Raw genomic sequence first — 23593 nt, 5'->3', positions numbered from 1 at the left:
TGTTGGATTCTGTTTGCTAGTATTTTGTTGAGGATTTTTGCATCTATATTCATCAGTGATATTGGTCTCTAATTTTCTTTTTTTGTAGTATATTTGTCTGGTTTTGGTATCAGGGTGATAGTGGCCTCGTAGAATGAGTTTGGGAGTGTTCCTTCCTCTGCAAATTTTTGGAAGAGTTTGAGAAGGATGGGTGTTAGCTCTTCTCTAAATGCTTAATAGAATTCACCTGTGAGGCCATGTGGTCCTGGACTTTTGTTTGTTGGAAGATTTTTAATATCACAGTTTCAATTTCATTACTCGTGATTGGTCTGTTCATATTTTCTATTTCTTCCTGGTTCAGTCTTGGAAGGTATACCTTTCTAAGAATTTGTCCATTTCTTCCAGGTTTTCCATTTTATTGGCATAGAGTTGCTTGTAGTAGTCTCTTATGATGCATTGCATTTCTGTGGTGTCCGTTGTAACTTCTCCTTTTTCATTTCTAATTTTATTGATTTGAGTCCTCTCCTCTTTTTCTTGATGAGTCTGGCTAAAGGTTTATCAATTTTTTTTATCTTCTCAAAGAAACAGCTTTTAGTTTTATTGATCTTTGCTATTGTTTTCTTTGTTTCTATTTCATTTATTTCTGCTCTGATCTTTATGATTTCTTTCCTTCTACTAACTTTGGGTTTTGTTTGTTCTTCTTTCTCGAGTTCCTTTAGGTGTAAGGTTAGGATTGTATTGCTATAAACTTCCCTCTTAGAACAGCTTTTGTTGCATCCAATAGGTTTTGGATCATCTTGTTTTCATTGTCATTTCTCTCTAGGTATTTTTTGATTTCCTCTTTGATTTCCTCAGTGATCTCTTGGTTATTTAATAACATATTGTTTAGCCTCCATGTGTTTGCGTTTTTTACGTTTTTTCCCTGTAATTTATTTCTAATCTCATAGTGTTGTAGTCTGAAAAGATGCTTGGTATGATTTCAATTTTCTTAAATTTACCAAGGCTTGATTTGTGACCCAAGATGTCATCTGTCCTGGAGAGTGTTCCATGTGCACTTGAGAAGAAAGTGTAATCTGTTTTCGGATGGAATGTCCTATAAATATCAATTAAATCTATCTGGTCTATTGTGTCATTTAAAGCTTGTGTTTCCTTATTAATTTTCTGTCTGGATGACCTGTCCTTTGGTGTAAGTGAGGTGTTGAAGTCCCCCACTATTATTGTGTTACTGTTGACTTCTTCTTTTATAGCTGTTAGCAATTGCCTTATGCATTGAGGTGCTCCTTTGTTGGGTGCATATATATTTATAGTTGTTATATCTTCTTGGATTGATCCCTTGATCATTATGTAGTGTCCTTCCGTGTCTCTTGTAACATTCTTTATTTTAAAGTCTATTTTATCTGATATGAGTATTGCTACTCCAGCTTTCTTTTGATTTCCATTTGCATGGAATATCTTTTTCCATCCCCTCACTTTCAGTCTGTATGTGTCCCCTGGTCTGAAGTGGGTTTCTTGTAGACAACATATATATGGGTCTTGTTTTTGTATCCATTCAGTGAGCCTGTGTCTTTTGGTTGGAGCATTTAATCCCTCACAGTTAAGGTAATTATCGATATGTATGCTCCTATTACCATTTTCTTAATTATTTTGGGTTTGTTTTTGTAGGTCTTTTTCTTCTCTGTGTTTCCCACTTAGAGAAGTTCCTTTAGCATTTGTTGTAGAGCTGGTTTGATGGTGCTGAATTCTCTTAGCATTTGCTTGTCTGTAAAGCTTTTGATTTCTCCATCGAATCTGAGTGAGATCCTTGCCAGGTAGAGTAATCTTGGTTGTAGTTTCTTCCCTTTCATCACTTTAAATATATCGTGCCACTCCCTTCTGGCTTGTAGAGTTTCTGCTGAGAAATCAGCTCTGTTAACCTTATGGGAGTTCCCTTGTATGTTATTTGTCATATTTCCCTTGTTGCTTTCAATAACTTTTCTTTGTCTCTAATTTTTGTCAATTTGATTACTGTGTGTCTCGGCGTGTTTCTCCTTGGGTTTATCCTGCTTGGGACTCTCTGCACTTCCTGGACTTGGGTGGCTATTTCCTTTCCCATGTTAGGGAAGTTTTCAACTATAATCTCTTCAAATATTTTCTTGGGTCCTTTCTCTCTCTCTTCTGCTTCTGGGACCCCTATAATGTGAATGCTGTGTGTTTCATGTTGTCCCAGAAGTCTCTTAGGCTATCTTAATTTCTTTTCATTCTTTTCTCTTTATTCTGTTCCGTGGCAGTGAATTCCACGATTCTGTCTTCCAGGTCACTTATCCATTCTTCTGCCTCAGTTATTCTACTATTGTTTCCTTCTGGTATATTTTTCATTTCAGTCATTTTATTATTCATCTCTGTTTGTTTGTTCTTTAATTCTTCTAGGTGTTTGTTCTTTAATTCTTCTAGGTCTTTGTTAAACATTTTTTGCATCTTCTCGATCTTTGCCTCCATTCTTTTTCTGAGGTCCTGGATCATCTTCACTATCATTATTCTGAATGCTTTTTCTGGAAGGTTGCCTATTTCCACTTCATTTAGTTCTTTTTCTGGGGTTTTATCTTGTTTCTTCATCTGGTACATAGTCCTCTGCCTTTTCATTTTGTCTATCTTTCTGTGAATGTGGTTTTCATTCCACAGGCTGCAGGATTGTAGTTCTTCTTGCTTCTGCTGTCTGCCCTCTGGTGGATGAGACTATCCGAGTTATTTTATTTTAAGCCATGGTATGCAGTGGAGGGTAAAGATGCAGTGAATATAGGCCTTTGTACTGCTGGCAACAGTTTAATTAGTACAGTCATAAAGAAAGCAATTTGTTAACATACATCAAGAGACATAAAAATGTTCACACTTTTTACCTTAGAGCAATTCCACTTATGGGAGTCTAACCCAAGGAAATAAATGAAAAAGTAATATTTAACATTATGATAGGCAAAATTTGGGCATGACTTAAATGTCTTTCAATAAGGGAATGGTTAAATAAGTCATGAAAAAAATTATGACCTTCTCCATGCTGGAGTACTATATAGTCATTAAAAAGGATGGTTATAAAGACTCTCATAACATGGTAGAAATGCTGAGAAGTTAAAGTAGAATGAAAAAAGTAATGTACAAAATTATATGCATGGGATTTTCCTGGTGGTCCAGTGCTTAAGACTCCACACTTCTGCTGCAGGGTGCATGGGTTCAATCTCTGGTCGGGGAACTACGATCCTGCATGCCATGTGGCGTGGCCAAAAACAAAAAACAAAATTATATGCATGTAGGATTACAATTGTACAATAAGAAACCGTAAAGAAATAGTAGCAAAATGGTATCGATGGTTATGTTAGAGTGTTGGGATTAATGTGGTTTTTCTTTTTTATTCTTTCTGTAATATGGTTTATTTTTGTAGTAAATGTTATATTTCTTTAAGAACTGCAAAATCGTTGGAAATTATCAAAAGACTCTGCTTCCTTTCTCCTCTCTGGATTTGAGTTTCTACCTCTATAAATGAAGCAGTTAGACTAGAAGTTGATGACTTCTAAGTCATCCCGGTTCTGATATTGTATATTCTCTGATACAAGCAAGTGGCTCTTTCTGTTATAGATTCAAAGACAGAATTCAGTATTCATGCTGAAAATGGAGAGATCAGACTAGAACCTGTTTTGTGATCATGAGCTCAGGTTATGCTTACGTGTATCAAAGCCTCCATATTAACTTGAAGAAGAAGAAAACAGAATGTTTTCTGAATCTGTGTAGACACATACCTTTAGGCTCAATGTTCCCACCAGGACTTGGGGTCCTGGTGCTGGGTGTTTGAGCAGTGACTTCCCAACTCATCCCAGTGTTGAGGGGCTGTCTTGGACCTGCTCCCTCATTCTCCCTGCTATGAGCTACATTGGAGACCCAGTAGGATTTCACTGACCCTGGGATACAACTGAGGCTAGCAGTCAGGGGAAGCATGTTGTGAGTCCACTGATCTGGAGAATGTGTGTGTGTGTGTGTGTGTGTGTGTGAAGGGGCAAGACTGGAAGAATGCCACTCTGCTGGCACAGCCTTCGTCAGAGCCCTGAAAAGGGCTGAGTGGGCTCTGACTCAGCTCTGTGACTCATTCTCTGTACTGCAGTCTCCATGCTCTGGGCACATCCTCTGGACCATTTCAGCTCAGCTTCCAGCGGAGGAAGGTGAGATTTGGGCCCGTACTCCTGGATGACTCACCCTGCTGAGCTGGAAGGAAGGGGCCAAACCCCCCTCTCCTGCACACCTCATCACCACCCTGCCTCCCCAGGGGTTCCTGTGCAGCCCCAGACCCCATGAGGAGGTTATGGCTGCTCCACTAGAGGCTCTCACCCCGGTGCTACCCACCCACCCACACCTCCCTGCTCAAATGCCATAATTTCCTTGGTCCCTTCACTTTATTGTCCCCTGTGCTTCTTGTGGGCGTTTGAGGTCAGCTTATAAGGAGACTTGTAAGGCTCTCCTGGATTGCCTGTCATTCTGTTCTTCACCTCTCACAAAACTTTACAGCTTAGGAAATAGTTTTACATCTCTTTTCTCATTTGATTCTCTCTGAGACCCTAAGAAGCCTGGCAGAGCAGCAAATATCACCATTCGACAGGGAAGGACGTGGAAGGTCAAACAAGCGAAGGAACTGTTAAAGAGATTCATGAAGGGTATTGAGGGCCAGGACAGACAGAGGCTTGCCGGGGAAGGGCACGGCTATCAGGGGAACTGCAAGGCTTTTGGTTGGACAGTGGGCTGGGGAAGAGGGACAGTGCTGGCCAGTTTGTGACATGACGAGAAATATGCCTGCCTGAGGGCAGAAGACAGATGAGGAGTGATTCGACTTTATCCCAAGACCAGTGTGAACCCATTGAGGAGTTTTAAGCAGGGGACCTGGGGGTGGCATGGCAGGGAACTGGAGCCGGGCACGCTGGGAGGCTGTGTGCATGGTGCAGATGAGAGTGGATGGAATGCCTGTGTGCAGTGGCTCCTGGGACGGTGTCAACCCTGAGAACATTGTATATGTTTATTCCTGTAAAGGGGGCTGGATTTCTCTGGAGATGGTGACTGGAGCCAGGCAGTGAGTGAGACGGCTGGGGGAAGAGGGAGGGGCACTGGGGACACCAACACTTAAGAGGTGAGCAAAGGCAGGTGTGGCCCCGTGACAATACCCTCACGGGAGGAGGGCACGTCCTAAGTTAAAGCACCTGCCCGCCGTGACTGCCTTCCATGTGGACAAGGCCCTGTGAAGGAGACGGGTTACTCTCACCTCACAGAGGCTCAAGGGTGAAATGACCTGAGAGGACCCCTAGTTCTCCCTCTGTCATGGTCCCTCTCCTTCTTCCACCCAATGTGGGGCTGCACGGGTCACCAACTGAGAACATAGCCTTGGCAGGCTGCCAGGAAGTGGCCTCTTGGGAGAGTTCCCAGAACCTCCAGTGATCTGTGGCTTCAGGCTCTGGGCTCCTTGAGCCCTTTTAGCCTTGGGGCGTGCTGGAGGGGGTAGGGTTTCCAGATAACGGATAGGATGTCCAGTTAAATTTGCATTTCAGATCAACAACAAATACTTTTTAGTATAAGTATATCCCAAACATTCCATGGGATATACTTATATTTTTATAAAGTATTTGATGCTTATCTGCAGTTCAAGTCCAACTGGGTGTCTGTCCTGTATTTTTATTTGCTAAATACAGGACAGACACACATGGGGTACCTCACTGCCCCCTGCATACCAGGGCCTGTGGGATTTTCCTTTGTCTGAGGCCATGTTAAGACCTAGCCTCTGCAGCCCTCAGCATGTGGGGCTCAGGGTCACATGGCGAGACATGCCCTGTCCCTGATGACCTTCCAGCTTCTGGCTAGCTGGCGTCTAACCCAAGCTACTGTGGCCTTCCACAAGCCTGTGGCTCCCCACCTGGATGGATAGCCCTCTGCCCCTGATCGTGAGGCCTAACAAGTAAGGGCACCAGGGCTCTCCTGCTCCAGCCAGCAGCATCTACCAGGGTGTTGCATCCAGGCCGGGTAGGTGGCTCAGGAGCCTGCAGCCCTCGGCCAACCAGCAGCTGGCACTGTGGTGCCCAGGCTGAGGACTGCAGGAAAAGGGAGGTGTAAGCTCTGCACATAGGGTAGTGGAGTGTGTGTTTGTTCAGAGGCCTATGTTAGGAAATGGCAGCGCCACACCTGGCCAGGGCTTCATACAGTTCAAGGCACTTTCGAGTGTCTGAGCGCGTTTGACCCTCACCAAGTCGCAGTCAGGCGAGCAGGGAGGGAGCTGCCTCCTGCTCCCCAGGATGGGGTCCCCAGGATGAGCCACCTGGGGCTGAGAGGGGTTAGGTCTTTGCTCGGGGTGACCAGTCCTAACACATGTGAGAGTGGTGGCTTCACCCTTACACAGAGCAAAGTGATAAAATGTGCTGCAGCTCCAAGGAGCCTGGGAGTTGAAGCTCTGGGCGAAGTTCCTCCATTCTCACAGTAGGGGGCAGACCTGAGGCCTTGCTTTGAGAACCAGGTGGACAAGTCTGCCACCCCACCCTGGCCATAGACAAAAAAGAGGCCAGTTGCTCTCACTGGCGGAGCTTGAAGAGCTTCCTCAGGATGCATCTTATCTCCATCCTTCCTAGACATGGGTGGGGGGCAGAGATCTTGGTGAGGACCTCCCTGGAGCGGCAGGGCAGGGTGCTGAGTGCTGGGAGTGAGGATCTGGGTCAATCACAGCAGAGTCTTGGTGAATGCTGAACAGACTTTGAAGGAGGAAGACACAGCGATGTGTGTGGCCGAAACTGCACACATGAAGAGTTGTGTACATTTATTCCACAAGTATTTTCTGAGCATCCACTACATGCCAGTCACTGTTCTAGGTACTGGGGATACTGCAGGAAAGAACAAATAAGCACACACAGATGCCTCACAGATTGTCTTCTCTTGCGAGTGAGCTGAATATCTTGACCCCAACAAATGGAATGTAAAATTCAGCCCCTTTACCAGTTTCTAGAAAAAAACTTTTCCTTCCAAACATGGGGTGGGGTAGGGCATGTGTGTATGGGGCAGGGGGTATTTTGCTAAAGATTTATGGGGCCATGATGAGAGGCCATCACCCCTCTCACAGCCTCTCACTCTGTGAATCAATCGTCAGTGTACATGACCCTTCTCCTAAGTCCCCCTTTGGCCCTGCAGCCATCCTGGGGGTGCACTTCCCTCCCCTCATCTCCCACCATGAGCTCCCAGCCCAGCCAGCCTTTCTCCAGCAGTTTTCTCACAGACATCCAGTCTTGGGAGGGAAGGCTTTTGTGTCATTCCACTGTCACTGTTTGGTCTTGAAGGACACAGTCTGTTACTGGGAGGCCCCTACTTTCTGACATGGGGTTGTTGTCCCTCTCCCATTTCTACTTCTCAGAATTGTTCCAGGGTGAAATGACCTCGTATCTGAAAAGAACTGTACTCAGAACTCTCCAGCACTGTAGGTCATGTCAACCAGAAACACACTTGACAGTGACTTGCTCTCAGCGTTAGGTCAGCCAGCGGGAGACCAAGCACAGTGTGTTTACAGGAGGAAAGGTTGAGCATCTCCCCTTTATTTTGAATTGGATGTAATTTAGCACCTTGTCCTCACTCTTTTGTTAATAAAATAAAACAATAAACACATACTATCATCAAAAGAACATCGACAGCCTGTGTTTATGTTGTGTCTGTCTCGATTGCAACTGCTTTGTAGATTTTTAACAAAATGAGTTTTCACTCTGTGTTGGGGGGTATGATAATTAAAACAAAGAGGGAGGGCTGATTATTTTACTGTGTCTTTCATTCTTGCTCTTTCTCTTCCTTTTCTTTCTTTTTTTTTTTTTCTCCCTTAAAACAGAGATATTGACCCTTCCATTAACATTGACTTTGGCCATCTCTGACAAGGCCAAAGCAGAGAAATTGCGTTCTAAGAATGTCTGTGTTCACTCTGCGAAGACTCCAGTCGGGAGTCAGGCAAATGCTCTTTCCGTCCACTGTTCCCAGGGGCTTTATTTGCTGCTCTGCCCTACCTTTCCTGAAAAGGACCTTCCGGGGTGATCTGGACACACGAATATGTTGCCTAGGGCGAGAGATGTGTGAATGAGGAGAGCAAGGAGAGAGGAAAGGAAAGGAAAAGAAAAGAAAAGAGAAGAGAAGAGAAGAAAAGAAAAAAAGGAACAATGAGAGAGGCTAGAGAATCAGTGTAAGTGCTGTGAACTCAGTGACATGGATCACAGACACAATGGTCATTTGTACCTTTTAATTAGGAGTTCAGTCTTTTGGCTGAAAGTAACAGAAACACAGCTGTGGTTAGTTTGAGCCCCAAAGGAGGTGCTGGCTCACATGAGCTGACTGTGGAGACAGCAGAGAGGGAACAACTGGGTCCATGGACACCCTCGAGACTTGCCCCCTCCCTCCCCTCTTGGGTGTTGGTTCCACTGCAGCTCTCAGGGCTATGCCGGAGCACAGAGAGCTCCTCCCACCAGCTCCACTACTGACATAAACCCCTGAGACATCTTGGCAAACAGCAGCATACCATTTTTCAATTGTCAGATTTCAAAAATGTTAAACTCTGATACTCTCAGCTATCAGTGAAGGAATGGGAAAATGGAGACACTAATGCTCTGATACACTGCTGGGGGGTTGTAAATTGTCCCAGCCATTTTGGAGGGACAGTTGGCACTGTCTATTCTGATTTTGTGTATATATATATATATATATATATATATTTTTTTTTTTTAGAAGATGTTGGGGGTAGGAGTTTATTAATTAATTAATTAATTTTTGCTGTGTTGGGTCTTCGTTTCTGTGTGAGGGCTATCTCTAGTTGTGGCAAGCGGGGGCCACTCTTCATCGCGGTGCGCGGGCCTCTCACTGTCACGGCCTCTCTTGTTGCAGAGCACAGGCTCCAGATGCGCAGGCTCAGTAGTTGTGGCTCATGGGCCCAGTTGCTCCGCGGCATGTGGGATCCTCCCAGACCAGGGCTCGAACCCGTGTCCCCTGCATTGGCAGGCAGATTCTCAACCACTGTGCCACCAGGGAAGCCCTGATTTTATATTTTTTTAATTTATTTTTTGGCCACGCTGTGTGGCTTGCGGGATCTTAGTTACCGGACCAGGGATTGAACTTGTTCCCTCGGCAATGAAAGTGCAGAGTCCTAACCACTGGATGGCCACGGAATTCCCTCTATTCTGATTTTAAATGTGGATACTATTGCTCTGATGATGCCACTTCTCAAAATCCTGACCAGTAACTCTCAAACATGTGCATAAGGAAATATCGGCAAGGGTTATGTGGAATGTTATTTGTAGCACAAAATTAGGAATAACTTAAATGTCCATCTTTAAACCATGGTACATTTTATACTCTGAAAATATGGAAACTGTTAAAAAGAATGAAATATGTACTGACATAAGCCTCTAAGATATCTTGGTAAATGAAAAAAGTAATTTGCAGAATGACACATAATATGGTGTAACTTAAGCATAACCAAAAACAAAACATTGAAGTAATGATAGATATACCTGTGGGTATGTTTACAACATATATTTCTAATTGTATCCAAATGCATAGAAAAAGTTCTGGTGAGAGACTAAGATTAGGGGTGGAGATCGTAGGAGACTGTCAGATTTGAATTTTTTCAATGATAACACATTTATGTATTTAAACTTAATTTTTAAAACTTAAAAAGAAAAAGCTATGGAAGCATTCTAATTGGTTCAACTTGGGTCATGTGACTATCCCTAGACCAATGGACTGTGGTCAAGGCACCCCTAGGTTTTACAACTGGCCCCACGTGGGTTATACATTCAGCCCTGTGAACAGGGGAGCAACACACTTGATTGGCAGCTCTTTCCATAATTACATGTTGGAGTGGTGAAAGAGCTGTTCCCCCAAAAAAGGGAGGTGCTGTTCTAGGCAGACAAAATGGTAAGTCCCTATAGTGAAAGCTTTTGAGCCAGCATTGTCATTGTGGGTTTATGTAGGTGTTATCCAAGGCTGAAAAAATTTGTCCAATATATTTCTATTACGATATAGGATAAGGATTTGTTCTGCTCACTGCTATATACCCAGAACCCGTGGAAGTTCTGGGTATATAGTAGGCACTCGGTATAATAATAGATGTTGGTTGAATGGAGACAACACTACACTACAATAGTCTATGATTAATAGTAATCTACAAATGGATCGCTGCAAAGGCAACTCCTCCCAATGCTCTCAGCAAGGGCAGAGGGAGAAAGGAAGAGGAAGACAAACCACCAGCTCAGGACTCCTCCTCCCAAGGCCAGGGAGTTGCCATGACAAAGGCTGGGACAGTTTGACAATGACCTGGACTAGATGTGGGAGCCCCAGGCCTGACCCCAGCCCCTGTCACACCCTCTACAAGAGAACTTGATCCTGCTGGGTCCTGCACACACCCCACCTCCCTACTTCCTATGGGCTGAGGTCTTCCCTGGAAGGGCCCAACCAGCTGGAACCTTTCTTCCCGGGCCGGCCCTCCCAAGAGCATGATGGTGGGATGAGCTTCCTTTAGCCAGGTCCAGAGCGTGCCTGTCCAGGACCTCTGTGTCCCGGACCATGCAGTTATCCTGTTCATGATCTCCGCTGCCATGCACACACCCCAGCCCCTATGCCTCCTTTGCTGTTGAGTTCCCAGAATGCCTCTCACTTGAGCATGCTTTCTGAATGGAGAAATAGGGGGAAAATAATATTGTCTTAAGACAGAGCATTGAATATTATAATATTATACAAACATATACATAAATATATAATATACTGATACTATAATATTATAATGTATATAGCATCCATATTTCTATATAGTTTATTTTTGGGGGTTGAGACTTCATTGTAGATATACAATTTTGTATCTCTCTCTCTCTCTCTCTCTCTCTCTCTCTTTTTTTTTTTCACATAACACCAAATCACAAGCATTTTTCCAGGTCATAAAAAACTTGTGAAGGCATTTTAATTAAGGCCAGGAGAGGCCAGTGTAGAAACCAGTGTATATTTCTAGGCAAAGGAGTGGAGGGAGGAAACACAACGATGCTGCAGGGTGAAGGAGTTCAGCCAAGAGTCCAAGTGGGGCCGTGAGGGAGGGTGCTGAGGCGGCAGGGCTCGAGGTATCCTGGTCGAGGAGACAAATTGCCTCCTGCTTTACTTTCACTCCTGCTCCAGTGACCCTCAAGAGACCAGGCAGTGAGCCTGTCTTTAGGTTTGATGGATTTTCTGGTTGGAGAAACTTGAGAATTTTAATTGTGGCAACCAAACCGATTTACTTGCAGAATGCTGGGCTGAGTCTGGCTTGCCTGAGTCTTCTGTAAGAAACCAAGAGGAGCTAGAGGTGTGCGTGTCTGGTGGAGACGAGAAACCCAAGCCAGGTAGCCCACGAACTGTGCAGATTCCAGGATGGGTCTTCAGATAGCTTTCCTTCACTTCCCGCCAGCTTGTCCCCTCCCCAGCCTTGTCACCGCTGGCCACCTCAACTCCCACAGCTGGGAGTCTGCACTGATGAGCACCTCCATCCTTTGCTGTCATCATTACCCAGCATTTGATGAGTGTCATTCATTCATTCAAAATATTTATTGAGCAGCTCCTGTCTGTCAGATAGCAGGTTATGCTGTTGTTATAAGACACATCCTTGTCCTCAAGAAGCTTCCATCTATCCAGTAGTCAGATCAAGGGACCACAGAGGTCACCCAACCTTTTGTCTGACTAACAGGAACCACCCCTGCCCCTGCCACGGTGAACTGATGACGGCTTTGCACGCTTCCCCAGAAAAATACACACATGCAAAGAGGTTTGCATACAATTGAGGGCAGCACCAACTTCCTGGACCCATTTATGATTTAAGGATCTATGTTCAAGCAAACACTTGATCTGATTTAACCAACTTATTTTACAGATCAGGAAACTAAGACCTAGAGAGAGAAATGACTTGTTCATAGTGGATTAGGGGCTGAGTCAGCCCTAGAAGCCAGGATTACTGGCTCCTCAGACACTGCTCCACCGGACCTCCTCTCTCTTCCCTGTGGGCTGGAGGAAGCTGGCTGGAGAGGGGACATGAGCCAAGCCCTGGGGTGCCCAGCCTATAGGTTCTCGTCTTCACCAGCCCTCTGGCTCCTGGGGGATACGGGCTGGTAGTCAGGAGCTCCCTGAGCAGTTGCTCTGACCCTGATCATCCCAACAGGTTCCCCCCAGACGTCAAGGGAAATGTTGTGGAGGGAACAGGATGTGTTTTCCTGCAAAATCATTTGTCTCACAAGATGATTTGCATACTGGTGGGGACACAAATGTCATTCCCTGCCCATTTCCTCCCTAGAGAAAAGTGTTCCCATCATAGCTTTCCCTTCAAGGGAGGAGACAGCTGTGTGGGCCCAGTCCCAGCCCCAGGGGACAACTTCCCCCATAGAGGGGAATCAGATGTTAGTGAGGGCTCCTGGAAGTAAGGAGGCTCCTTTATTTGACCTCTTCCCACTCCCAGGGCTTGGCTGGAAGGGGCTTTTGGCTCCAGCTCTGGCAAACAGCCTGCTTCTGTGATCCCTGGAGCCCTGGGCATCCCACCTTGCTCTATATTATTGGAGTTAAATTACTGGAGAGTCAGCTGCTAGAAGAGAGGGTTGAGGTGATGATAGGTGAAAAGTAATAACAAATACTTAGTGCTTACTCTGTGCCAGACATTACTGTAAGCTTGTTACATGTATTGTAAATTCATTTAATCCTCACAACAATCCAGTGAACTTGGGTCTGTTATTTTTCCCATTGTCTACATGAGAAATCAAAGTTCAGAGAGGTTAAATACCTTGCCCAAGGTCACACAGCTGGTAAGCTACACAGCCAGGATATGAACTCAGCCAATCTGCTTCCTAACTAGGGACTCTAAACGCTGTGTTATAAGAGGGAGAGTTAGAAGACTGAAGGATTATTCTAACCCTTGAGGGCAGTGCTATAGTCCAGAAACATGGGCATGGCATTCAAGGCCCCTTATGATCTGGTTCCAGCCACACTGCTCCTACTGTGATCCATTACGAAACACTCCATGAACCTGCCCCAACTGTTCTGCACTTACTGTTTCCCCTGTCCAGACAGCACTTCCCCATTTCTCTGTCTGAAATGTCTATCTGAAACCGTGCAACTTAGATTGGGACTTGAACTCACAGTCTTCTAACTGAGATCACACACCTGGTCTCAGGACTTAATGAAACTCAGATTCTTGATGTCTTATCACAGAAAGAATTCAGTGAGAGACAAAGTGATAGGTAAGAAGTGGATTTATTTAGAGGGAAACACACTCCACAGACAGAGTGTGGGCCATCTCAGAAGGCGAGAGTGGTACCAGGGTATGGGGTTGTCAGTTTTTATAGGGGTGGGTAATTTCATAGGCTAATGAGTGGGAGGAGTATTCTAGCTATTTTAGGGAAGGGGCGGGATTTCCAGGATTTGGGCCACCACCCACTTGTTGACCTTTTATGGTTGGCCTTGGAACTGTCATGGCGCCTGTGGGTGTGTCATTTAGCATGCTGATGCGTTACAGTGAGTGTGTACTGAGGCTCAAGGTCTAGTGGAAGTCTTTTTTTTTTTACATTTTAATTAATTAATTAATTTTTTAACATCTTTATTGGAGTATAATTGCTATACAATGGTGTGTTAGTTTCTGCTTTATAACAAAGTGAATCAGTTATACATATACATATGTTCCCATATCTCTTCCCTCTTGCGTCTCCCTCGCTCCCACCCTCCCTATCCCACTGCTCTAGGTGGTCACAAACCACCTAGCTGATCTCCCTGTGCTTTGCGGCTGCTTCCCACTAGCTATCTATTTTACGTTTGGTAGTGTATATATGTCCATGCCACTCTCTCACTTTGTCACAGCTTACCTTTCCCCCTCCCCATATCCTCAAGTCCATGCTCTAGTAGGTCTGTGTCTTTATTCCCGTCTTAACCCTTGGTTCTTCATGACCTTTTTTTTTTTTTTTCTTAGATTCCATATATATGTGTTAGCATATGGTATTTGTTTTTCTCTTTCTGACTTACCTCACTCTGTATGACAGACTCTAGGTCCATCCATCTCACTACAAATAACTCAGTTTCTCCAGTGGAAGTCTTGTCTGCCATCTTGGACCTAGTTGGTTCTAACCATTTATGTCATGTCCTGTGGCTATGTCATTCTTTTAAAGGTTGTGCCCTGCCCCCTGCCCTCCTATTTCATATCTACTGAGAACCTCTGAAAAGCCCTTCTATCTGTAGGCCGAGTCAGGCAGGCCCTTTTCTTTCTTTTTTTTCAATGTGAGTGACTCTCATCAAATTGTCCTCTAATTATTGGCTAATGAGTCTGTCTTACTTCTAGATTTTGCTCCTAAGGGCTGATATCTGTTTTATTCATTTCAGACTCCTCAACATTAAACCCAGTACTTGCTAAATACTCAGCAGATGTCTGTTATGTACAGTGAACAAAGCATGTTGCAAAATAATATGTACAATTTGCTAAATATTGTATTGTGTACACTGTAAATGTATCACAATCCAGTTATATCCCAAAATGTTAACAACGATTTTCACAGAATTTGGGCTTTACAGGTGATTTTTATTTGTTTGTTTGTATATCTGCATTCTCCAAAACTTCCATAATGAGCAGGTATTACTTTTGTAATACCAAAGGCAAACTAAATTTAAATTATTTTTAAATTGTTTTGGAATGAGTAATAATGCTAATAATTTTTGAGCACTTAACACATAAAAAAATTAAGGACTTTATATGTACTGTCTCTAATGCTCACAACAGTTCTCTTTGGTAAGTAATATTGGCATTATTACCATTTTACAGATGAGGAAACTGAGGTCCAGAGAGATCAAGTAACTCACTCAATGTGACACAATTAGTAAATAGTGGGGTTGAACTTGGAGCCCACCTTGTCAGACTCAAGAGCCTGTACTATAACCTCTCTGCAACCACCCTTTAGATGGAAGATAGGTAAAAGGAAAATTTCTCCTTTTAAAAAATCGACCTTCTATTTTGAAATAATTTCAAACTCAGAATAGTATAATGAACTTCTGAATATCCTTCTCCAAGATTTAGCAGTCATTAATGTTTTGCCACATTTGCTTTATCGCTCACTTTCTTTCTCTCTCTTCATATATATGTATTATTATTTTTTATAATAGCTTTATTGAAGTATTACGTCTCATACAATTCACCCATTTAATGTGTACAGTTCAATGGTTTTTAGTGTATCCACAGATATGTGCAACTATCACCACAGTCAACTTTAGAACATTTTTGTCACCTCAAAAAAGAAATCCTATATCCTTTAGGTATCTCCCCCATAAACCCCACTCCCCCCAGCCCTAAGAAACCATGAATCTGCTCTCTGTTTCTATAGATTTGCCTATTCTGTTCAACACATTTTGGACATGGAATTATATATGTCATTTTTGTGACTCACTCTTTCACTTAGCATAATGTTTTCAAGATTTATCCTTTCATACTGCATTCCTTTTTACAGCCAAGTAACATTCCGGTATATAGATATATGCTACATTTTATTTATTCATTCATCAGTTGATGGACATTTGGGTTTTTTCTACATTTTGGCTATTATGAATAATGCTGCTATGAACATTTGTGTACAAGTGTGTGGACATAAGTTTTCATTTCTCTTGGGTATATACCTAGGAATGGAATTGCTGGGTCTCATGCTAATTGTATGCTTAACTCTTTGAGGAATATTAATGTGCATATTATTACCTCTGGACCATTTGAGAGTTAAGTTGCAGACAGGCCCCTTTATCCCTAAATACTTCAGAGAAAACAGACCAAGGACATTCTTTTTCATAACTACATTTCAATGATCAAATTTAGGAAATTTAACATGGGTATAATATTACCACCTATTATATGGTCTATATTTAAATTTTGCCAGTTATGTCCTTTTAAAGCGGCAATTTTTTTTCCTGATCCAAGATGCAACCCAGGATCACGCATTGCATTAGGTTGTCTTTGTCTCTTCCAGTTTGGAACAGTTCCTCAGCCCTTCTTTATCCTTCTGTGGCTTTGTAAAATGCCCCTCAGTTTAGATTTATCTGATGTCTGGCTGGCTGAGCTTCCAGTGTCCATTTGGTGGGCGCTGAGGTCAGGTCTGGCAGCTGCAGACCGGAGAAGCCCGGCCAGGGCACAACCTCAGGGGAGGAGCTTAGGGGAAGCTGAAGGAACTAGGGAGGGGACACCACAGTGGAAGATTACCCACCTGGAGGATTTCCTGGGAAGTGCCCCGAGAAAGACTGGCTCTGTGGGGACTTCTCCCTCACCCTTTCCTGGGAACTGCTAAGAGGGAACGAGAGGGTGTGTCTCAGGGCCAAGTGCTTCCTGTTGTGGCTTCACAGAGGACTCCTGAGGCCTCGACCAGCCTGGGCCCCGCCTGGGAAAGGCTGCAAAGAGAGACGTGGGGATGTCCGGGAAAGGGCGGGTGGGGGAGACCAGCAGGCCCAGTGCTAGGAAGGAGCTGCCCCTTTCTGGGAAGGACTTTGATGCAAGAGCCCACCCCTATACCCCTCCCTCTCCCGTGCCCTGCCCTCCAGCTTCCGGCAGCCCCAGCTCGGTTCTCTGGAAGGCATTGGGGAGAGAAGGCTGCCGCGAATTCTAATCAGGCAGGAGATGGAGATGGGGAGCTGGAAAGCATCTTGCTTCACTTGGCCCTGAGCCTGTTTGTTCCGCAAGGACTCCCAGCCCAAGGCCCTGCCGACCTTTGCAAGAGGCCTTCTAGGAGTTCCGTCAACGTGATGGAGAGGAACAGAATCTTCAATCCTGATCCCCAGCTGCCAGGCAAAGTTCTGCCTGAGGCAGCAGTGGCTTGTCCATTTGTTCATTCATTCATTCATTTTGTAGCTGGAGATCCCTGTTCCTCAACCTTCTCTCTCCCTCTTGGGGAAGAGGCTCGGTGGGGCTCCCAGGTGGCCATCCTGTACCCAGCTTGCTTCTGTTGAGAACACCTGTCCTCAGAGCCCCAGAGGACCTGCCCTCCTTCAGCTCCAGGGCCTTGGGTTCAAGCCAGGCCAGGGCTGAGCCGACCCCAGCTCAGTTTACAATGTGGTAACCGACACCACCTGGGAAGGGCAGAGCCTTAGGGAGCCAACCAGAAAGGAGTAAAGCAGGGAGACGAGGAAGGATGCTAATACTTTGAGCACAGAGTGAGCCCAGAGACCAGCAGGCATCACCTGAGTTCATGCTCTGGCCACCAGCATTCAAGCTCTGTTCTGTCCTCACAGGCTGTTGACAATTGGAAAAGTTCATGTAAAAATCCAGACTTCTGATTTTTCTTGACAAATGAAAAGATCTGGCAACCCTGAGCCTGCGTTCTGTGTGGCAGCCATGGTAAGTCAGGAAACTTTATTGTTGAAGTTCTCTTCACTCCTTCTATTACCTGCCTATTCCCCAAGGGCACCTGTGATCTCTTTCAGGCTTCACCATCACCTTGTGAGGCCAGAGACATTAACCCCACTTTATACATGAAGAAAGCAAGGGGAGAGGTCAATAACCTTGCCAAAGGTCCTGGCCAGGGAGAGGCAGAGCTGGGCTTCTCACCCAGGTAATCTGCTTCCCGGTCCATGCTCTCTGCATTCCCCTCAACTTTTTCCTGGTCAGAGAGCTGGTACTCCCAGCAGCAGCTGGATGGACTGCAGATGCAGACAGCAAATGAAAACCCTCTGGCTGCCCAGGTCTGGGGTTTCGTAGGCCTCAGCAGAGTCCTAAGCTGGGCGAACCAGCTCTCGGCGGAGGCTCTGGAGAGGCAATTCTTTACCCATGCATGGAGCCGGAAGTGATTGGTCAATGGTCTCACCACCACTCAGGCAGGCGAGAGGACCTGGGCACCTCTGGTCAGTCTAGGTGGTGTCTCCCTTCCTGGCTTCTCTCCCCTTCGCTGGAAGCAGGCTCCCTCTGGCAGCATCTTGCTCCATTTGGCCTTTCTGCCACACGTGGTGCAAACTGGTGGTGCAAACGGGCCAAAACCATCGCAGTCTGCAAATCACAGCACAGTCCAGACCAGTCAGGCTTGCTCGAGCAAAGCACTCTTTCTGGTCAGTGGTACGTTCTCCTCCTGGAGAGGCTGGCTGACCCTTTTCCTGGAAGGGCTTGTCCAGTATTCTCCAGCAGTTTCTAGGAATGAATGGAGGAGCAGTGCCTGAGGATTACAGGGTTCCAAAGGAAGCAGGGTAACTACTTTATAAAAATAGCTCAGCTGTGTGTGGCACCTTACGGTTTATAAATCCTTTCACATCCATTATTATGTGTATTATTTGGTTCTCAAAACTTGATGAGCCAGATAGAGCAGTAATTGGCAAATATAGATCATCTAGGAAAGGGCACGTAATTCTGAGTTCCATTCTCAATCCTGCCACTTACCTTGAGCAAGTTCACGCCCTCTCTTTTAGCTTTTATTTCCTCATTCACTAAAAAAGATAACAAATTTTTTTATAATGGGTGAACTATGGGGTTTTTTTTAGTTTAAATAAATTTAATTTAAAAAGATAATAATCTCTCCCAGCAAGGCTACTCTGCTTTATAACTCCAGGGGGTGCTATTTACATGGAATACCATGTGATGAGTCCCCTTGAAATTGTGCCACAGGTGGAACTCCTCATATGCATGTCATGAGGATTAAATGACATAATTTATGTGCTAGCACACGGTCTGGGAGATAGTAGGTGATTAACAAATGCTTGCCAAGTGAATGAACTGCTCCCTCAGTCACGATGGATTTTGAGAGGCGCTCACAGGAAGAAGGAAGTAGTACTGGCTCCCTGTGGCTGGTGTTGAATTTCCTGCCCATTCTTCTGTGACTCTTGCCAATTTGCCCTTTGTCCTAGGCCTCTGGGCTCCCAGCTGGCTGGAGGCACAGACTTATCTGTGGGGACTGGAGAGTTGGGCCTGGGCTGGGTAATGACCAGCCTTCCGCTCACTTGAAGTTTCCGCTGGGGGGCTGGAAGCCACAGCATCCAGATGGCTAATTGCTTTGTGCCTGTTTCTGCAAATCACAGTGATTCACTGTCCCTGCTGAAAACATGCTCTCTTTTCAAAGATTTAATGGTTTCCAAAATTAATTTAGCCTCATCTGTTATGCCCCTGCCCTTCTGCACTGTCCCCTTCCCCCCCAGCATCCTCCCCTGTCCCAGGACGGAGCTTTCTGCTCCAGAAAGCCGGCTTTCACTCTGCTAGGCATAGTGGAGAAGGTTGGGGAGCACAGACCCCTTTCCAGGGTCACCTGAGCACACACTCAGTGTGGACTTTTTGGGAAGAAGCCTAGGAGGGAAGGGCTGATGTCAGGGACACACTTATCTCTCACCATCCTACATGGTTTTGGCCACCCAACCCACTGACACTCCTAGACAAAGAACTCCAAGGAGCTCCCGTTTGCACTGCTTTGCTTATAAAACTCCTAAAGATCATCTGTTTTTTACATGTGAGGGACATGGTCAGCTTTGTTTGTTTTAGACAGCTCATTATGGGTCCATGAGACCTTGGGACCAGATCCCTGGCTAAGAGGCCAGATTTTAAGGAGTTTACCTCCATCCGATTCTGTATTGTTTCTTGACTATCTTTAGGCTTCTGTTCTTCCCCAGTAACATAAAGGTGATATAATCCCTACCTCTGCCCACTGTTCATTTATTTAATAAATAGCTACTGAGTCTCTCTGTATATCAGGCATGTGCTAGGGATTGAGGGTACAGTAGCAAAAAAGCTCCACAATCCTGGCCCTTCCAGAACTCAACTTGCAGTCTAGAGTGGAGAAAGAAAAGGCCCGTGGCCAGCAGGCTGATATATTCTCTGTGAGGGAACATCAGGGGCTAAGGGAGCACCCCATCTCCTGGAGCCAGGAAAGGCTCCCTGAGGTCATGCCTGAACTGAGTCCTAAGTGATTAGAAGGTGTTATCTTTTTTTTTTTTTTTTTTGCGGTACGTGGGCCTCTCACTGTTGTGGCCTCTCCCGTTGTGGAGCACAGGCTCGGGACGCGCAGGCTCAGCGGCCATGGCTTACGGGCCCAGCCGCTCCGCGGCATGTGGGATCTTCCCGGACCAGGCACGAACCCGTGTCCCCTGCATTGGCAGGCAGACTCTCAACCACTGCGCCACCAGGGAAGCCCTAGAAGGTGTTATCTTGAAGAAGAAGAAAAAGAAAGAGGAGGAGGGGAAGAGGAAAGATGAGCAGTGTCCAGGTAGAGGAAATAGCATATGCAAAAGCCCAGGGCAGGAGAACGGTTCATACTGAGGATCTGCAAACCAGTGCAGCATGACTGGCAGAAAGACAGAGCAGGAGCGGTGAGGAGGGCAGCTGGAGACAAACACGGAACTAGAGCAGCAAAGGCCTTTTAGCACCTAATGGAATCACTGTGGTGTTTTAAGCATGGTCCAATGTGTGCTCTGGAGAAATCACTCTGGCTGCGGTGTGGAGAATGGATTGGATGGGGTAAGACTGGAGGTAGGAAGGTCAGGTATGCAATGGCTGCATCTCAAAAGCATTCTGAGACCCTGGGTGAGATACTGCTAACCATTTTTTTTTGTGTGGTACGCGGGCCTCTCACTGTTGTGGCCTCTCCCCTTGCGGAGCACAGGCTCCAGACGCACAGGCTCAGCGACCATGGCCCACGGGCCCAGCCACTCCGCGGCACATGGGATCCTCCTGGACCGGGGCACGAACCCGTGTCCCCTGCATCGGCAGGCGGACTCTCAACCACTGCGCCACCAGGGAAGCCCTCTTTCTATTATTAACATCTTACATTAGTATGGCACATTTGTCACGATTAATGGACCAATATTGGTACACCATTATTAGTTAAGTCCAATCTTTATTCAGTTTTCCTCAGTTTTTTTCATTTCCTTTTTCTGTTTCAGGATCACATCCAAGATACTACGTTATCTAGTTGTCATGCTTCTTTAGGCTCCTCTTGACTGTGATAGTTTCTCAAAATTTCCTTGTTTTTGATGACTTTAGTAGTGTGGGGGAGTACTGGCCAGTTATTTTGTAGACTGACCTTCAGCTGGGATTTGTCTGATGTTTTTCTCACGATCTGACTTGGAGTATGGATTTTTGGGGGAGGAAGACCACAGAGGTGAAGCACTGTTCTCATCACATCATATCAAGAGTATGTATATCGACATGACTTGTTACTGTTGATGTTGACCTGATAACCTGGCTAAGATAGTATTTGACAGGTTTCTGCACTGTAAAGTTACTCCCCCCACTACTTTCCATACTGTTCTCTTTGGAAGGAAGTCACTATGGGCAATCTACAACTTAAGGATTGAGGAGTTATGCACCACCTCCTTGAAGGCAGAGAGTATCTACACATGTTATTCGGAATTCTTCTACATGGGAGATTTATCTATTATCCCTCATTTATCTAATTATTCAATTATTTATTCATATTAGTATGTACTAATGGTTTCCAAAATTATGTACTAATATTGAATATTCATTTTATACTTTGGGTTATAATGAATATTCATTTTATACTTTGGGTTATAATATGATAATGTCTTATTTTCTCGTTCAAATTGTTACAACTTTAGCCATTAGGAGCTCTTTCAATTGGCTCCCGTGTTCCTTTGTGTTCTCTACTGCACCACCTCCCCCTATCATTGTGGAGTTTTGAGTACTTCCTTACTTTTTGGCATTATAAGATGCTCCTGGACCATCCTGTATATTTCCCGCCCCAGTTCTAGAATCAACCATTTCTCTGAGGTGACCTGGTCCTTTTATTGGAGAATGGTATTAGAAACCAAGATCTGGGTGCTAGGTGTGCTCATTGCTACTGGGACGTCATTGCTTCTACATCCTCTCAGCTGACATAGCAAGGAAATAGATGTGTATACTAACCCATGTATGTACGTATATCTATAAATATTTCCATATGTAACCATCTGTATCAATATTAAGTTAAGCATGATTTCCCACTTATGTCTTCAATTCTAATTCATTACCACATGGATCATTCTAGCCTTCTCTTATTTGTCTATAAACATCTATTCCAACAATAAGAAATCTGGCTCCCACCATCTTCCATTCATTTAATTATTCAATTCCAATGTACATGTGTTTTCAACCACCCACTTTTTAAAGTAGGAATTTAATTATTCCCAAACTACTTATTTCACATATCCAAGATTCCATAAAGGACTTTATGATACTCTGTCCTTACAGTCCCTGACCTGTGCCAACCCAGTTTGCCAAACTAAAATGCCAATTCTCACATTGATGTCCTCTCCAGGATTTGGGTTGATTGTTTTTTTCTGGTCTCTTTCCAGCTGAAATGTCCTTCTGTAGGTCTACTGACAAGAATGCATCATCCCAGATATTCCCTGAGTAACAAACCCTTATTCTACCAAATCTATGCCTAAATGGTTGAGCAGGTGGTATAAAAGGTAGAGCTTGTCTCTGCTGGGAGAGAGGAGTGCGTTCTCCACATTCTTCCTCACAAAGTTCTCAGAAGCCACTTTGGCTGTAATGAGAGATAGAAGTATCCCTTAATGGTGTGTTCCCATATCACCACACACCACACCGCCTGAGGCAACACCGCTATAAATAGCACTTGGTCTCCTTACTAGTCCACCACAGCCGAGTTAACCCAGACATGATGGAGACTTGGTGGGAAGAGGAAAAAGCAGAAAAACAAATAAAGCGAGAAGAGGAGAGGAAAAAGGACAATGGAGAAAGGGCAGTGATGATATTAATAACGTATATAATTAATGATTTTAATAATTACTTACATTTGCAAAAAACTTGAACATGCATGGTTTCATTTATTTCATTAAGTATAATGACTCATAAAAGTATATATTTAGTTTTAACCTATATCTTAGGTTATTGGCTTTTGTGTGTTCTAGATTTAGGGATAGGTACATGATCCAAGCTGCGCCAATGAGAGTTGGCTCTGGGACTATTGCTAGAACTGTTGGAAAAGAAGCGTGTTCTCTTTCCATTGGGATTATACAGTAAGTGTGAATGGATGGTCAATATATCTAGTTATTTGTTTGCTTATTTATTTGTTTATATGCATAGAAGAAGATCTGAAGACAGTATCCCAAAATGTTAACATCAATTAATTTTTGGTGATAGGGTAATTGGTGATATTTATGGTTTTTACACGGTTTTTACACATGTATGTATTATTTATATTTTCTATAAAGTCGTATATTACATTTATATTAAATAGATTTTTCCTGTTATAAATTATTGTTTTTAATTATTTTATAATATACTTATGTTACAAAACATAAGTACATAGAAATATGTTTATAATATATTGTTATCTAAATAATAGATTAGTGTAATTTTTACACTAATATAAGACAGAAGTCCTTTACCCCCTAAGGTCCATTTATTCTTTCCCTTGGTTACTGACTCAAACCCAGTTCCCTACGCCTGGTAGGACATGCATCCTTAATCACAGGACGATCCAGTGTCCTAGAACAACTTTTTTCAAAATAAAGGTTTTTACCTTTTCAAAGTAAAGTATTTATGAAAAAGGTATTTTTCAAAATAAAATACAATATTTAGGAACTGAGAGGTTCTATTGGTTTTGTCCACATCCCATCAGACGCTAGACCTCATCAAAGAACAGGCTGT

At 44.3% G+C, this 23593-nt stretch overlaps 1 long non-coding RNA gene across 1 annotated transcript; it reads left to right on the top strand.

Moving 5' to 3' along the window:
- Positions 1-10925: 10925 nt before the first annotated feature.
- Positions 10926-23107, top strand: LOC113623910 (uncharacterized). The gene is made up of 3 exons (XR_003434121.1): positions 10926-11357; positions 17239-17344; positions 20860-23107. It is a non-coding gene; the product is annotated as an uncharacterized LOC113623910 (long non-coding RNA).
- Positions 23108-23593: the final 486 nt, after the last annotated feature.

This window comes from Aethalodelphis obliquidens, unplaced genomic scaffold, assembly GCF_003676395.1.
Source record: "Aethalodelphis obliquidens isolate GAN/ISIS:26980383/991018 unplaced genomic scaffold, ASM367639v1 scaffold12, whole genome shotgun sequence".
In the NCBI taxonomy this organism is placed as follows: domain Eukaryota; kingdom Metazoa; phylum Chordata; class Mammalia; order Artiodactyla; family Delphinidae; genus Aethalodelphis; species Aethalodelphis obliquidens.
The sequence above is the reverse complement of the archived record's forward strand: the minus strand, read 5'-3'. Positions and strand labels throughout refer to the sequence as shown.